This window comes from Clarias gariepinus, chromosome 24, assembly GCF_024256425.1.
Source record: "Clarias gariepinus isolate MV-2021 ecotype Netherlands chromosome 24, CGAR_prim_01v2, whole genome shotgun sequence".
Classification (NCBI taxonomy): domain Eukaryota; kingdom Metazoa; phylum Chordata; class Actinopteri; order Siluriformes; family Clariidae; genus Clarias; species Clarias gariepinus.
In genome coordinates, this window is record NC_071123.1 from 7344075 (window position 1) to 7361960 (window position 17886).

A 17886-nucleotide genomic window follows, 5' to 3' on the forward strand; every position below is an offset into this window, starting at 1 on the left:
ATAATTATTACTATTAAGGATGTTTTTTTAATCCATGACAGACATGTTTCCCCAATATATGTGGCTCGTAATTTAAGGTAACAATGTTTTATTATGTTAAGAATTTATTCCGATTATATCAAGATCTTATAAGAAGAAATAAAAGTAACCTATGAACACAGAAAAAGCTGAACATTTGCAAAGATGAACCCTTGGTTTTCAGGCTTCTGTAAACTAGAATTTCTTTTTCTACAGCCTAGGCTTCTAAAAGTAAGGCAAGATAATATGACACTGGTGACTTTTGCGGTTAATCTCCTGCAGCAGAGGTGAGGTTTTCTATGAAAGGCTTTAGCGAGTGAAACCTCCGCACTCAGCATCACACCAGCTTTAAGCTTCGAAGACAAACAGCTATTCAGGCTGCTTTCACTCGGGTCCAGTGGAGGTCACCGCATACGCTTCCCCTAGGCTATCTCTCAGCAAGAACCTGAAAGAGATCTCTCTCCACCATCGCACATGCAATAACAAAACTAGTGCTTCTCTTTCCCCAGCTTTGTTTCACTGCATCAACAAAACTGCAGGGCCGCATGTGTTTTCATTCTTCAGAAAGAATGTCATCTGGCTGCTTTACTCGCTGTCGAGATAGCCTTCGCCATTCGACGGCTTCAACAATGAAGCCTAACAAGAGCGTAGATTCGGCGTCCTTCATAAAAACAAAACAAAACAAAAACCTATTCTGAAGTACTCCTAAATTTACACGTGCGCGCACAAAAAGAATGACATCCCGCTTTGTTACAGCACTCAACAGAATTTCTTTAGGATGTGCAGGACATTCAACGTTTGACTTATAACCTTCTGCCATATAGCCCTTAAATTTAACATTTTATTTTTTAATAAAAAAAGTTACCTTAACGAATGTATTTTAAAAATTATGACCTAGCTGTACGCACGTAGTGACGTTCAGGGTCATCAGGCAGTATTTATGCCTTAGTTACAGGTATAAATGGGTTATAGGTACATTATAGGTACATTTCCTATAGCAAGCTTTGTGTGCTCATTTTTATAGCAACAATTAACACTTTTGAGTCGGACACTCTGCATGAGCATGCTGTGAAACGTGTGAAATGTTGATGTTTTCTGTGAGAAGACTTTTCTTACATTTTAGAAGGAGCCTTTACTGTCAACGTCAGGAAGTTAAAGATCTAGCTGTACCTAAGGGTGGATTCACATTAGGCACAATTTTGTACCCGACTCCGGAACGACTGGTTTCCCCCCCTCCTCACTCCAGAGCGTTCATATTGTCATATCTCTGTTTTCCGGAGAAAGGTTTTTATTAAAAATTTTATTCTAAAATTACTGAAATTATTATTTTTTTTAATTAGGTTACTTTATAGATTAAAGGATGAGACTGGCGTGTACTCATGGTAGTGCTGGACATTGTGCAGTGTTCTCAGGCACGGTTTTCAAGCCTGGAACGATTGTGTTTTCACTGATCACAATTAACCTGGGGTCAAGTGTTCTCGAAAAAGATCCCGGGGCCCTAATGTAAAATCTCCAAAACAGAGGTCTTTGTGCTTTTTTGAAAAAAGTAATATGATAAGCTGTTTAGTTTGTTTTTTTTCAGCATGTCCATGTTTAAAGATCTGAGCAACAAGCTGGGAAAAGGGGCTCTTCTTATATAAGATCACAACTGATTTGGCATGTTTAAACCCTGGACAAAAAGAAAAACACAGGTAATCTTTCTTTGTACATATGCTGAAGAATCATCTGAATGTCTAAAATGACTAAAAACAAAAAAAAATATTTTGCATAATAGGTGCCCTTTAGGTACATTGGCTAAGAGAATGCAAGCCTATAAAAGATAACAGCTAAAGAATTATGTCTTACAATTAAAACAAAGATCTGCCAAACAAGCTTACATTAGGCGGTCATGGAATTGAAGTCAATAGGAGTTAAATATAAAAGGTTTAAGTGACTAGTTAGAGTTTTAGCCTCCACCAGGTTCTTTAGAGGTAACAGTGCGTGAATTTTGCCATGTGAAAGGGAAATGTCTTTCTTGTGTTTACACCCAGCTAGTGGATTTTCCATACTGCTGATTGCCTTTTCATGTAAATCCAAGGTAAATGAGTTGCAACTTTTCTCAACAGTGATTTTCTTTCCATGGTTATTAGTCAAACATGGATTTAAAACGAGGTGATGCCCCACCGTTTTAACGAGTTTCTTGTAAACCTGAACTGATATTAAAGCGGTCAGTAGTCTTGCTGTTTAAAAAGAACCACAGAGTTCTATGAAGTTTTATGATTTGCACATAATATGATCCGAGTCAATATCAACCGCAAGCTCGTGTAGAAACGAGTACCGTCCTTATACCGCGCGAGCCTTCACGGCAGACAATATATTTATATTAGCACTCAGTACAGTGCACAAAGCAATAATGTCATATTACGCCTCCTCCGCTATTAAGATCCTTGGCGTCCAAACACTCAACACCAGAGTGACTTCTCACGCACTCGCTACTCATTGAAGGTCTGCTCAGACAAGCAAGCTCGTATATCAGACAAGAGAGAGGGGAAGAGAGGGAATAACTCTCCTAATATGCTCAGTGTTAACAGATATTCAGCGCACAGAAGATAACACAAAGGAAGGGTGCTTATGTTTTGCTCCCAAAATGCCAGAACTTTCCACAGCTCTTATCTTGAAGACTGAGAGGTTGAAAGGACACAAAAGGAGATGGGGGGTGGTGGAGGGGTTTAAGAAACCCGAAAACACGAGCAAGTCATGGCTTCTTGTTACGAGCACTTGGCTTTTGAATGACTTTATCCCAGCAACTTTTTTTTTCCTCCCCAGCACTGTCACAGTGCTGAAAGATAGTGCATAGAACTTGAGGGAGATCACAAGCAGCCAGTGGGGACAGGTGCTAGGAAAAAAAAAGCCAGCCAATCAGAAGAATTTGTGGTGGGTGCTGGCCTAGGGGCAGAAATCATTCATCAAAGAGCATTTATGAGCGATGGAGCAGAGCCTGCAATGATGAAATTTCAACAACAGGCTGAACGTATTGTACCATAGTCTGTCTCTTTATTTCTCTGGCTTTGTCGAGTGTCTTCACCCGTCTCCTATAACCCGACTTCACCCTTTTGTGCTTTCGGATCCTGTTCCCTGATTTGGCAGGAGTCGCTTTGGCCTGGTCTTCGTTTCCCCCATTGTCCTCTCGGAACGGCTTCTTAAGTGCTCCAGTTAATCTCAATGCATTAAACAAGTTCGCTTAGGCCAGGCAGGCACACAATGGAATGCCGGACACAAGATGTACAAGATATGAGCAGAAGGTAGACGTGCGCGCACGCACACACACAGACACACACACACACACTTTCTTGTGACTGCTTTTATGTAGTCTTTGTTCTATAGACTCAATGCATGCCCTTATTAGATGCTAATGGCAGACTGAGCCCACTCACGGGGCATAAAGCACAAGCCGGGCGGTACAGCCATTTGATCCAGCAACTGTTAAAAAGAAATGGAGCAGCCTGCAGCCAAGTAACAAAGACAGACAGGTCAGTCTCTCATGATCTCCCATGATCTCCCTGCACAGACTGAATGCAGACACTAACACTTTAAATCGGGGTGGAACATAGAAAGCTATAAACTGGAGTTTATCTAAGCAGTTAATCCAATCGTTACGCCTTGATTACAATCAGGATTGCATAAAGGCCTTAAAATATAATTTAAGTGTAAACTTTGATTAATCTGAGATCATTTGGATTTCTGAAATGCCAGTAGATGCAAGGTGGATTGCAGAGAGTCAATAGATGTTAAGAATGTCACGGTGTTAAAATGATCCCTTTCCCCTATAGTAAACCAGAGCATGTGAATATGTGCATACAGGATAGTCAAACAGCTTGTTTGACCCCCCCCCAATCATGATGGATAATTTTAATATGGAATTTTAATCACATATTTGTTAAGCTAGGTTTAAAAAAAAAAGGGTTCGACACAACTGTAATCAAAATAAATGAACAAATCCTTGATTAGCTCTAAGCTCTGAATCTAATCTCTGCCGGTGCAACCAATCCTGACTCAACACATCTTTTTTAAACCCAGGAAATAAATCTCTAAACCGCACTTCATTTCCACCTCGTGAAACAGAGTTATGCCGGGTCAACCTGCAGACACTTGATTCCGGTGGCCTTGAGATTTTACTCTAGGTCGCAGATTTGCACTCAAGATAATCCGAAGCCGATGTGTATCTGACACAAGCGTTTACTGCCAAGAGGTTTTGGCAGCCTGAGAGGCAGAAAAGCAAATGGCCAATTAGCAAAGTGCCACCATGCTAATGGCATCCTTCCGTAACCCCTCGTTAGCAGCGAAATGAACTGAACTGGAGCAGACAGCGATGCAATGGCGCATCTGGTATTGATGCGTCTCGCAGTCTGTATCACGCACTCGCTGTTCCCAAGAAGATGCTGACTGGTCAGGCTAGAACACCCACACGGTTGGGTGGAGGATGCTGATTAGTTCGGTCAGCGGAAGGTCTGCCATCTTATCTCATGTCACGCTGAGATAACGGCAACCGACCGTCACATACTGTCTCCTGATCACTTGCTGTGGAGTCATGTGAGAAGACTGGGAATAAACATGTCCAAGTGGGCAAGAAAAATATCCACATACACAGACACATACATACAGTATGTATTAGAGATGGGAGACAAAAACCGATTCAGTTACGAATCATGATTCTTTGGCATCACTGACGCCAAAATCGATTTTTAAAACAAGATGAACCGGTCAATCGGCCAGTGACCAAAATTGGTTAGTTTTCAGTTTAATTAGCCATGACCGGTGATCGTCCTCTGACATAAAAGAACCTTAAAAAATGTTATAAAATAAAAGCTTCCGACTTTCATTTTTTTCCAAACTAGCATTTAAGGAGGTCAAACATTTGTGATCCTACATGTGGTGCACACTGAACTATTTATGTTTTCCTCCTGTGTGGTAGGAGTGAATTATTATGATTATAATGGATGTGCTACAAGTTACTTAATCACTAAACTTTTTTTAAAGGTTTAAAATTGTGATGAAATCAGGAAAAAAATTTAATATAAAGATTGTGATACAAGATCACAATTTAAATCAAATCGTCACCTAGGTATCGTGATAATATTTTAACCGTGGGTGTCTGGTGATTCCCATCCCTACAGTAAAAAAATATATGGTTTTCTCCTTTTTGTAACAAATCCAGGCAATAAAGGCACAACCTGAGCTTAAACAAGAGATATTAATTGTTAAACCAATCGATCAGTCTAACAAGGATAACCATACTGAAACATTTCACATTATTTGGCTCTGAAAATTCCACTTCCTAGCTCGCAAAAACCTGTACCACAGTAAGAATTAGCCCCTCCAAAATTACGATAAAATCTTACTAGGCAATACTACAACTTCAATACAATTATAACCTTTTAAACATAAAAAAAAAAACTATATTCTCATATTTCCCAGATGATAATTTCTCTGAAAACTAACGGAGTCACCCAGTACACTGTTAAAACAGTGCAAATCACAGCTTGCGTTTCTACTTAGTAAAGCTTGGCATTACACACATGACACCGTGATGAATCAAAAAAGCATGTCCATAAATCATGCCTCACCCAGTTTGCCGGTTTCTACTGCGCCTTACAGGCAAGATCTCAGCGCCCGCTCTTTTGATAGTCAGAAAAATGCCTGGTGAACCGCACGACGTTTTACGATCTTCACAATGCTTTTTTGCGGCTCGACCTGATTTCCATACAGCTTTTGAGCACATCCACAAAGTCATAAAAGGCACGCCAGAGCTCAAACACTGTTCTTTTAAACACACTCGTGTGCACATGTGCCTCCCATCAGGGCTCAAATCCAGCCAGATACCACCGATGGAAGAACAAACATGAACTCATTCTTCTGAAGGCTAAAATCAAACAGAGGGTGCCAGCAGCTGCATTATCCCAGTAATCCAGTCCAGACCGCCTCGGTGAGACCAAGTGGACTGCCTGACCTCGCCAAGATGCTCCTACTGATGTTCTTCGTTGCTCCCAGGTTTCCATTGAAGCACTGTGAATGAACCCCTGACAGAAATTAAATCTTAAGACTTCATACCTTCTTCCTTCTGTTTCGGGGTAAGACAGTCTGTGCCGGAATATGAAAACGTGCCTGTGTAATATAGAAGAGGTACAAGTCGAACTAATCCGGATGAAACATGAATGAGCCGGCAGTTAAGGTTTATTGCCTATGTGTAACAGAAGACGTTTAACTGCTCTGTGTGTGTGGCTTGGCCTAACGGCTCAGTCTTTAACCCCCGAGGGACTATCTCTCTCACGCCGTCACTCCATTAGGTAAAGAAGAGAAAGAAGGAAGACAGACATACATTCTTCACCTCATGGTGCACTCTGGAAAACAGCTGTGTAAATGAGCACAGACGCACTAGACATTTGAGCTATGAGAAGTGAGCTTGACAAGCTCCATAAACTTATACAACCCTCTGTGGAAAAAACACACACACACTCAGGACAAGTCTGAGGAAAAAAGTGCTGTTTGTTTGTCAGGGCTGTAAGCTATAAACAACTGTTTAGATAGTCATTTTAAAGCATTAAAACCATGCGTGTGGAATTAGAAATCGTCTAAAATGTTTATCACTTTCCAAGAAATCAATAAAACGGTCCTAAAAACATCACCTATTAAAAAAAATCTCTATGTTCTCTTGACGTGTTTGCTAGTAAATCAGCACACATTTCTCACAGGTGTGAGATCGTAGAGTCTGTCTTGTCTTTTTTCTTTTTTTACCCAGTTTAATTAACAGCAACCAAATTTGTTAAAATGTCACAACAACCCTCATGATTTTGGTTACCACTAGCTAATTCATCGCTTGTTTTTTCCTTCACCAACATTAGTTAACAGAGCTAGCTGGCTCAGCACGCAAGATTCTGAGGTTTCATCACTACCGTCGTCTAACGGTGCAAATATTAAACACTGTTTCACCTCAGTGAACATATTTTGTGCTTTTTCACAAACTAAACTCATAGTTCTCACTTAAAGAAATAAAAAAAGAAAGCCTGTTTTTCACGCAGAATCGGGACGCCGTGGGAACGATGTTGACCCAACCAACCGAACTGCTTTTCAAAATCATGATTTATTAGTTCACTTGAAATTTGGCTTGGTTAAAAACATTTTTTTTAAAAAAAGGAACTCTGTGTATTCGCCAGACTTTCACAGCACTTCAAAAATTCCCAGAGCAGCAGTCAAGACAACAGCGTCGTAAAAAAAGGACTGGATCTGAAAATGTGTTCTGACCTGCAATAAACAGTGCGCACTTTACTATTAAGCCACCTGTTATCTATGCATACAAATGAATAGGTGAATACAAACCAAGTATCTATCTATAACTGTAGCTATGGTTACACAAAAAACTCTGGGAAGATAAGCTACTCGGGTTGCTTCTCATTACTTGGACGATATCGGCTAGGAGTCAGTACTTTTTTAGCCAGGACCAAAGAAGCAGCAGGCGTTAGCGCTTTTTTTTCGTCGCTGTTGTGTTTTTTCATTCAAAGTGCTGCTAGTTTGTATTGGCAGGATGTAATTTTGTGATGAATGAGCCTGTAGTCTGTGGCATGACCTGCCCCTTCCTCCTAATCAGTCCATTCGGAGGGCGCTCGCTCATCTCTCGGAGCTCTAAAAAGTCTCAAATTCACTTATCTTGTGTGATGGGGCTGAAACTAATTTGCCCTGGCTCTCTCTCTCAGTCCGTCGTTCTCCCTCTCGATGCCTTTCTCCCGCTCCCTCCCTCTCTAAGCAATTACTATCTGTATTTACAACCTGTCTCTGAGCTGCGCTGTCAGGGGTCAGGATCCAACTGCCAGAATATAAAATTACATGATGGCAGAGTATCGTGGCCTTCTGACACTTTCGCTGTGCTTTCATTTTCTCTCTCTCCAACACACACACACGCACGTTGTGTCGAAGTAAGACACAACTTTTACGGCTTGACTGGAGACATCTGCTCAATGGCAATCACTTGGACAGAAAGGTGTCGACACCTTCACTCCGCCTCACCTTCAATCTCTCCATTTTCTCACCTTTGGTGCATTCTGAATACAAAAATCCTTCCGCTGTTGAATTCAGCAGGGTGTGCGAAACGCGATACATTTACGGCATGCATAAAGGACAGATTACCAGGTTTGGGATTTGTGCCATGCGTGCGCATTAGCCTTTTACTCCGAACCTACCTTGTTTACGCCGACACACATGCACAAAGACTCTGATTAATATTTACTGAAGTGCTTTGCCAGCTTGGAGTGCTTTGCCCAACAACGTTAATGACGAACACACAGAAATGAGCTTGCGCTCCCTTTATGCACCCCTTTAGCGAGTTATGCTTTTGCACAGGCAGGTCAATTAAACATAATAAAGCACTTAAAAGACAAACTCAGCCACGAGCCCTTAGCGTGCGGACATGGAGGCGCTCGCCAATTAGCACATGCATTAGTAGGTGGCCTAGTATTGTAGTGCTCGGCAGTCAGGCAACGCCGAACATAGCGGCTCTTTCTGTGTGGGCTCATAATGATCTCATTGTTACTCAACCGCTGGTTTGGAGAAGGCACTTCCAGGATTCAGATATGCTCTTTTTTAGGATGTAAGATGTAGCTTTTAAAAGCTTTCAAAGCCCCAGTATGGGTCAAAGAGGCCCTGTGGAAGTTTTTTTTTTTTTTTTTTTTTTTTTTTTGGAGACGGAGACAGTCCCAGGTTCTCCATCATTAACAGTTTCGCTGAGAAACAGAAAACTGCCCACAGACGCACACACACAGCCTAAATCTCTTCACAATACAAATAATGAATTAGTAGGCAGGGGCGTTTTAGGATGACGGTCTGTCTCACTGTCTGTCTGTCTGTCCTAGGCTGAAATCTAAAATGCCAAATCACATAATGGCTTTCCGCAGTAAAGACAAACGTGACACCCAGACGTCCAAATGATCCCTGAGTGCACACGATAATTGGGCTGAGAACAGGAGACCGGATTTCTGGGGAAACAAGGGCTCTGAAACTTAATTATCCACTCTTTGGAAATGTAGGGCACGACAGAAACTGCACTCTCGGGCGAGCTCATGTCAAGCTCTCATTTCGGACAAACCGAAAAGCGCGTCTGCGCGCATGCGCAGAACTATCCGTAAATCAAATAAGCACCCTCGGCCAAAAAAAAAAACAAAAAAACGCACTTTTTAGAACTAGTGATGTCCTGTACAAGGACGCACATTAACAACGTTGAAACCGGCAGTTTAGGGAAATAAATTAATAAGAGAAAGCCCGTTCAGTAAATAAAAAAAATTAATCATCTGTAAATGAATGATTTATAATAAAAATTGTACAAACACGCAGAAATCGCACAGTTTATAGCGATCATGGAGCATAAACACTTTTATAATGTGGTTCTGTGATATTTATTCCTAACTGTCATCAGTCTATATAACTTTTAAGGAGCAGTGATGATTTGAATTGCATTCTTTGAATAAAAAAAAAGATATCTATTCAAAGCTAAGCAAAATAATGCATATAAAATGCCAAAATAATAATAAATACATGAATGCGACAAAGCGCAAAAATCATCGACTTGAGTAAAAAAATGCCCCAGCGAAGACCAACACATATGAGCACAGAAGCAGACAATACGGCTGTACTGATCGCTCCATAACAAAAACACGGTCCTTACCCCACCATCCAATTACAGACGGGTGACATTCGACGGGGAGATTATTTGTCTATTCAGGACAGATCCACCGGACTCGGATGCATGATTAAAATCCCAAAGTGTGGCAGCAGAATGAGGTGGAAATCCCGCACGTCCACAGCGGAGCAGGCAGCTGAACCGGATCCGCTCGGCAGCACAGGCACAAGCGACTATTGCACTGCTACTTCAGTCGCTTAACTCGGCCCATAGGTTTACATCAACGCGGAAGTTTCACACTACGCGCACTCCGATTGGACCAGGCTCGAACGCGGAAGTGCGTTCCCTCAATCCTATTGGCGGCTCCGTGAAAAAGGGGCGGGGTTTCAGCGGAGGCAGGTCATGAGGCCGGATGCGATCCATGACGTCAACCCTTTGTTACCTTGCCGACCCCTTTTCATTTGTAACAGCGCGTGAGGCTAATAAAAGGTTCAATCCAGTGTCGCAAAGGGCGCAGCGACATAAATCACATTTCTGCACTCGCAATCCGAGCCGCTTGATTTAAAGACTGAAGAAACAGTCTCTATCAAACAAGGAATTTTACCATCTCATTACCATAATAAACTTTATTCTCATAGCCCTAATTAAATATATTGCAGCTTGTACATGTAGTGCATGCAATAACAAAACAATGCACTACCGTAACCAATCTACAGCCGTGCATTAACAACACCTAATGAACAGCATTGCAACTGCAGTCACTAAACAAGATACCATAAATAGTTGCTGATTTAAGCATCCAAACAACTCCTGCAATTACAGATATTCTGTGCATGTGCAAAATCTCGAAACTTTCCAGCTATTCTGCTGTCAACACTGAGGACTTAGACACACCGCACAAACATCCATGGTGACATTTTGAAACAACAGCTCTGATATTCAGCAAAGGTCATGAGGATGAATGCTTTTCAGAAAACAGAACGCGACTTCATTTGGGCACAGCCTGAGCCCTGCGGTAAGCCTGACAGCCTGGACTTAGATAGATAAATTACTCTGTTTGATTAACACTTCCAGAAATATTGCCTAATTCGCATGCATTTCAGCCTAAAGGACAAACCCTTCCGGATTAAACACATTACGCAATTAGCAAATGACTATGAGAATTAATTAGCTAATATTATCCTGTCTAGAAGTATTGAAAGAATGAATTGATGGATGGATAGGTGCATGGATATTTTATATGTTTCTGTTGACCCAGAGAGAAGCGATGCACTGAAAAAAAACAGGGCACCGCACAATAGATAAAGTGCATATAAAATTAAAAATTGACTTTTTATATAAATAAAAAATAAGAAGTTACAAGGGAATAATTAAAAATATACAGGGAAATAAATGCAGGAGAGGCTAGCTATGGTGGCACAGCTCCAATATCTAGGGAGAGCAGAAGGCAAAGTTAAGAGTCTTTTAGAATGGTGAGTCACTGATCAGGTTAGTAAGCATTTAATGTTGTTTATGAGGAAGACTGGACTCAAAAGTCAGCCTTAAAGGACAGGATAGCTGAGGAGAGAGAGATCTATAGGTGGTGGTGATGCAACCTACAGAACTCCAAGTAGATGCTGAGTGCTGAGATGCTGAAAGGAAAGGAAAGAAAACATGTCAAGAAGAAAGAGTGTGTGGAAGTAATAGATAAAGCAGATGAATAGTTCAAAACACAGAACCCTTTAGGATGCCAAAAAGATGAGGCTGAATGAAACCTATAGTTCAGTGGTAATGTAACCAACATCCTGGATTTCAACCGCTGTTGGAAGAAGGTAGAAGTAGAAGAAGGAAGCCTTTGTCTGATTTCAAACATATATTGCACAAAACCTACTCACTTACTCATTTTCTATACCGCTTTATCCTGCATTTAGTGTCCCGGTAACCTGGAGAATATCCCAGGAGGCTTAGGGCACGAGGCACCCTGGACAGGGTGCCAATCTATCGCAGGGCACACACACATACACACACTCACACATTCATTCACACACTACGGGCAATTTGGGAATGCCAATTAGCCTAACTTGTATATCTTTGGACTGTGGGAGGAAACTGGAGTACCCGGAGGAAACCAGTAAGAAGAGAACCCAGCAAACTCCATGCACACAGACACAAGGCTGGAATCAAACAGGCACCTTGGAGGTTTAAGGCACTAGTGGTTCTGTAGCATAGGGTTTTCTTTATATGGATGATTGCATTATCATATTATTATACGTATTATTATACATTATCAGGGAAGGACTTGATGCTTATACTATAATACGCACGTGCACAACTCATGCACCTTGCACATCTATAAATATGCAGGTGCATTGTGCATTTCCTATACAATTTAATATAATAAAAATATAACACTTATGTAATAAACGCATTTCAACAAAACATGCAGATAAAAATATCTGCTGTAGCCTTACACCTGGGGATGGAATGAATTAAATAGTATTTAAAGGAAAACATTGTTATAACAGTAACAACACAAGTGACTGATACACAACCTGCTTATTCACACACTTCTTTTCAAGCAACCCAACACAATAACTATAATAATAATAAAAGTGTGCAAAAATAAACATGAACATTTACTGCAACTCAACTGTACAGCGTTTATTTCTGTAGTTTAATCCGGCGTGTTAGCTAGCATGCTAAGACCAGCTTTCTAATATTCATGCAGCCTTCATGGGCTACCCGAATTTAGTGTAAACCCGAGTTCAGTTCGATTCCAAAGTTAAACACAAGCGTCCATGCGCGTCGAAATTACACAAACAAAATGAAAACATGAATATGAAGTCCAGACATATTTCTTACCTTTATCCTTTCTTAGTTGAGAGAGAGAGAGAGAGCAAAAATCTGTTTTCTGTGTTTAATTATAATTACAGATGCTTCTGTTTTTTATACATATTTATATATACACTTACTTCTATACAATAAGTGCGTATATAATATACTATATTTCATTATTTACAATAGAAAGAGTTGACATAAAATCGATAACAGATGCTAAGGATGCACTTAGATGCACAGATTTCATAATAACAGCTTGTTTAAGTGGGAAATAACACAAACCCGAGAGAGCACTTGAACGCAGCATAAGGCAGCCTATTAGAAAGCGCTGACTCCTTTGTTGCTTCCCTAAGATTAAAATTGATGGATTTATTCCATAAATAACTTATATTATATGCATATGCAAAGAATATACTCACTTTCTGTGGACACAACAGCATTGCGCGCGGGTCAAAGCATAGTGATAGTTTATTATCTGGGGTAGTGTTTTTTTTTCCCCCACTGCGTTGCCGAATCACTGCTGCTGTCTGCGGCACCAACTTCCGGCGCATGCGCAGAGGGGCACCGCTGTCGAGAAAATCGTGCGTGATTTTAGATGCTTATATGATAAATAGTGTCTCGAGATCTATAGGTTATTCATGCAATTTTTTTTTCTAATTTACCAAGTCCCTAAAAACTGTGGGAACTTATGGGAACAAGCTATTCTTGATGAACAAGTTATTATCTTGTAGGTTCAGGCTAATATATTGTAGGATCAAGTTCTTATCTTGAAGGAACAACTTATTATCTTGTAAGCACAAGTTATTATCTTGTAGGAAGAAGCTAATATATTATAGGAATAAATTTTCATCTTGTAGGAACAACTAATAAATTTGTGCACAAGTTTTGTCTCAAGTTTTGTCTCTCTGTGCAGAAGTTATTATTATGTAGGAACAAGTTAATATCTTGTAGGAAGAAGCTAATAAATTGTAGGAGCAAGTTTTCATCTTATACTGTAATAAAACTACGTAATTATCTTGTGCTCAAAAGTTATCTTGTATAAACAAATTAATATTTTATAGGAACAAGTTGTTATCTTGTGCAAACAATTTTTATTTTAGAAACAATTTATTATCGTGCAGGAACAAGTTATTAGGAGCAGAAGTTATTGTCTTGTAAGAAAAAACTAAAAATTTTTAAGTCTTTATTTTGGATACAGAAGTTATTATTTTGTAGGAACGTGCTGTGCTTGTAGGAACAAGTTATTGTCTTGTGGGCAAACATTATTATCTTGCAGGAACAAGTTATTATTTTGTGTGCAGAAGTTTTCATTTTGTAGAAACAGGTTTTTATCTTGAGTGCAGAAGTTATTGTCTTGTAGAAATAAGCTAATATTGTGTAGGAACAAGTTATAATTTTGTGCGTTTAAGTTAGCATCTTGCAAGAACAAGTTATTATCTTTGTTACTAAAAATAAAAATAATGTATTATTTTGTAGGAGCACTTTATGATCTGTTGTGCACAAGTCATAATATTTTAGTAATGGATTACTAACTTGTTAAAACAAGTTGTGCTCACAAGTTCTTATTTTGTAGAAACAAAATACGGTTCTGAAATTTTTTTATTATTTAGTAGAAACAAGCCATTATCGGTTGAGCATAAGTCAATATTTTAGGTATGGATTGTTAACTTGTAGAAACAAGCTGCTATCTTGGGCACACAAATTATTACTTTAAAGAGACAAGGTATTATTTTGTAGAAACAAGCTCTTGAAGTAGCAAATTATTATCCTGTAGGAACAAATGATTATCTTGTGTGCACAATTTATTTTGTAGACCCAAGTCATTATCTTGTAGGAACAAGTTATTATCTTGTGAGCACAAGTTATTATATTGTAGGAAAAAGTTTTTATTTTGCAATAATAACTTATTTCCTTGCAGGAACAAGTTATTATCTTGTGCACACGCAGCTCACATTTTAACCTTAAACAAATGAACTGTTCAAATGAAGCAATAAGGCCCTTCATGTTCCAAATATTCTTAGGAAGCTACCCTGCAGCTTTCACCCTAAACTTAGAATGCTTATAATAAAGTAAGAACTTGTTCAACCATAAAATAATAACTTGTTTGGACAAAATTTAAAAAGTCGGATCATTTTTATAAGTTTAAATTCATTGACCAAATATGAACCACAATTACAGCCGATATTTTATTCCAAGATCTTGCTTTATGAATAGCAAACAAAGCTTTGTCAGAATATTAATTATTAAGTCCTTTAAGGGCGTGCAGAGATTTTATTTCATTCATTCAGTTATCTTGAGTAATTGCTTTGGCATGATCAGGATCGTGGTGGATCCCGAGTTAATCCCATGAAGTGTGAAGACATTCTGAATTGGACACCATTTTATCTATCGCAGGGCACCATGAAAACACTTATTCACTTCTAGGAACAGCAGAGTGTAGTCAATCTGCCGGCATATTTATGAGAGTGTGGAGGAAACCGGAGAACCTGCAGGGACACGGAGAGAACATGAGAAGCTCTACGTTGACAAAACCCAGGGCTCTGATCTGTGGGCTGTGGTTTTGCCATCGTGCCTCCAACTGAAATGTAATGCATATTTATTATCTCCAAAACCCCATGATGGATCTAAATCCATAATATGCGCTGGCAATGATGTCAATATGTTTTATGATTTGATAGAGAGCTCAATCGTGGCGCCTGGATCTTTGGCCAGAGTCTAAAATTTCTGTGACAGCTAAGATAAATTGGCTCATTACATGCCCACACCTGCCGTCTATGTGGCATTGACATAAAAAAAAAGAATTCTGTCTCACCGAGCAAATGATTGTAACTTGGTGAAAGCGTGTGTGAAAATGCATTTGGCTTTCTAATGTGTTCTGCTGCAAGTGGTACGTGATGTAAAGTGATGTGTCTCCGTCATGGTTAAACACTGCCTTGTATAGAAATCGATATTTCTCAATTGATAGCTTGTACTCTCTCATTGACCGAAGACTCCGTCCTTGCGTTTGTCACATCAGCTTAGGCTTGATAGTTTGCAGTCTATGGTTTATCATTCCAATGACAATAATCCAAATCCATGTCCATCACTACAGCAAACCAACCAAATAAAAATTTTTAGAGATAAGAATTACAGACCAGCTTTAACAATCAAATGAACAGTTAAGCTTCAGGAAACTGATCCTAGTTTAGCAAAAAAAGGGCAACTTATAGTCAAGTAGAGGGGAAGTACTCAGCAGTTGGCTCCATCAGGCGATAATACAAAGTTAATGACGCAGAATGGTGTCTTTCTTCAGCCCTTGGAGATGTCAATACAGGATGTTTAGGAACGGTGTTCCTAATTACGATTTTTGTATCCAACCCTGGCATGATTGACGATTTTGGTGGGGATGTATTATCGATCCACTTCACAGACAAGTCATATTGATTGCAGTTCTAGATTGAGTATGAATTTTTTTTTTGTCCTCCTCCTCCTTTTACTCTCCCTCTTTCTCTCTCACCAATCAGAGCAGGAATTTAGATTCGGGGCAGCCAAATGTGACCTGTGAGTGTTTTTTTTTTTTAAATTATCCCTCTAAAAGCTTGCTGATGAGGGCACCACAAAGGATGTACCAGCTGTGTGGCTTTGTGCGCTGGGCAGCAATCACGCGTAATGGATCAGAGCGAGAATGCACTGTCTGCGTCCCTGCGCTCCTGTCCCTGGCGCTCGGCGTTTCATCAACTCTGTTGTTCCTCCTCCCCTGCAGCAAGGTTGAAAAATGGCACAGGAACAGCAGGTTGCTTCTATCCTGATGGGTGTGCATGTGTGTGTGTGTGTGTGTGTGTGTGTGTGTGTGTGTTCGCCTCTCACAGCCGGGAAGAGGAGAAGAGGTCTGTTGAAATATCTGACATGACAGCAGTTTCTGTGCACCCACAGCTCCTAAATGACAATGACACCAACAGCAACAGAAGCAGCGGCAGCACGGACTGCAGGGCTCAGCCAGCTATTGTTCATCTCAAATTGCTGCTCTCTTTTGTCAAGACGAGCATTTTTCCTGCCTTGATCCAATGCCTAGGCATGCACTAAATCACACTCATATTGGTGACTCTGAATTGGAAAGGCTTTTTGTCCTAGCACAAGGCCTATAAAGTGGAGTTTTACTTTATACAACCACAACAAATTTCAGGAGAAGGCAGAGTTATAATACAAATGGAGTGGCATTGTTGACCTTTTTCCGTCGCTGAAAGGTATTTTTGAAATCATAAGATGATTGTACAGACCCTTAAATAGTGCTCTGGGAAGAGAAATGTGTTGAAAACATTAATAAAAGTTCACAAAAAATCTTTTGTGCTCTCAGCTATTTTTGTATGAAGTGGGTATGTAGAGAAAGCTCTAGGGAGGAGAAATTGTGTGTGTGTGTGTGTGTGTGTGTGTGTGCATTTCACACATTTCTATATGTGGCTTTCATGCTGTAAATTTGGTGTGTGTGGCTTTCTTTCTTTCTTTCTTGTTTGTTTATTTTATTTTTACATAGGTGATTTTACACAGGTTTAATTTTCACACATTACGCATCTCTATGATGATGATGATGATAATGATGATGATGATTTTATATGATAAAATAATGAAAAATAATTTACTTTTACATGTGAATGTTAAACTATTAATTCAAATAATAATAATATTAAAATGTATGTGTTTTTTTTTAAAGATATGATTCTCTTTTTATAATGTGAGTTTTATAATATTTGTTTTATGGACAGGGGACAATTTTGTCCAAATTGGGCTTCTCATCCACATCCAGGATGTTGAAATGTGCTTCAGTGATAACAATATATTTATTTATCATGTAAGTACATAGTAATTATATTGTAACTCAGTTAATAAATTGTTGTATTAGGTCCTATTTAAGAGTCAACCATAGGACTTTGCACGCCCCTCACAGGACTTTGGCTTGAGGTGCGTGTGTTTATTTATTTATTTTTCTTTAAGGCTTATCAGGGTGTAACATGTTAAAATGCAATTTAAAATATATTTCACATGGAATCACACATTACTCGTGACTAAACATAACGAAATGCATGCAGTTCTTCCACATAAAAATGCAGGTCTCTATGTTTAAAGGCTTCTGTATTTTAAAGGAATGTAAATTGTATTTTCATGTGTACCATGGTCAGAGAGAGCAGATGTGCTTTCCTATTGGCCTTGATAAACATCATACACAGTGGCAAATCCACATTTTCCAATGAGAAGGGTGAAGGATATCAGGTGGCTTGCAATCTGTCATCGAACATAATGGAGAGTTTATGGCAACAAAATACAGACTCCAAGCATAGCAAGCAAAGAACTGGGCAACAGGAAAGTGTAGAACAGTGGTTCTAAGAGCAGGAGTGGTGGTGAAAAACAATTATTTTTATTTTTGTTTACCTATG

General features: G+C 39.5%; 1 protein-coding gene across 4 annotated transcripts in view; it reads right to left on the bottom strand.

The window, feature by feature from the left end:
* The window catches only part of fam222ba (family with sequence similarity 222 member Ba), a 69425-nt gene extending 56401 nt beyond the window's left edge, over positions 1-13024 (bottom strand). For 2 of the 4 annotated variants that reach the window (XM_053486039.1, XM_053486042.1), the window contains exon 1: positions 9707-9889. The gene's annotated coding sequence lies outside the window, so the exon portion shown is untranslated. Of the gene's footprint in view, positions 1-5621; positions 5752-9706; positions 9890-12897 lie in introns of those variants that run through there. The other 2 variants (XM_053486040.1, XM_053486041.1) reach the window with 2 other exon arrangements.
* Between the last annotated feature and the right edge of the window lie 4862 nt (positions 13025-17886).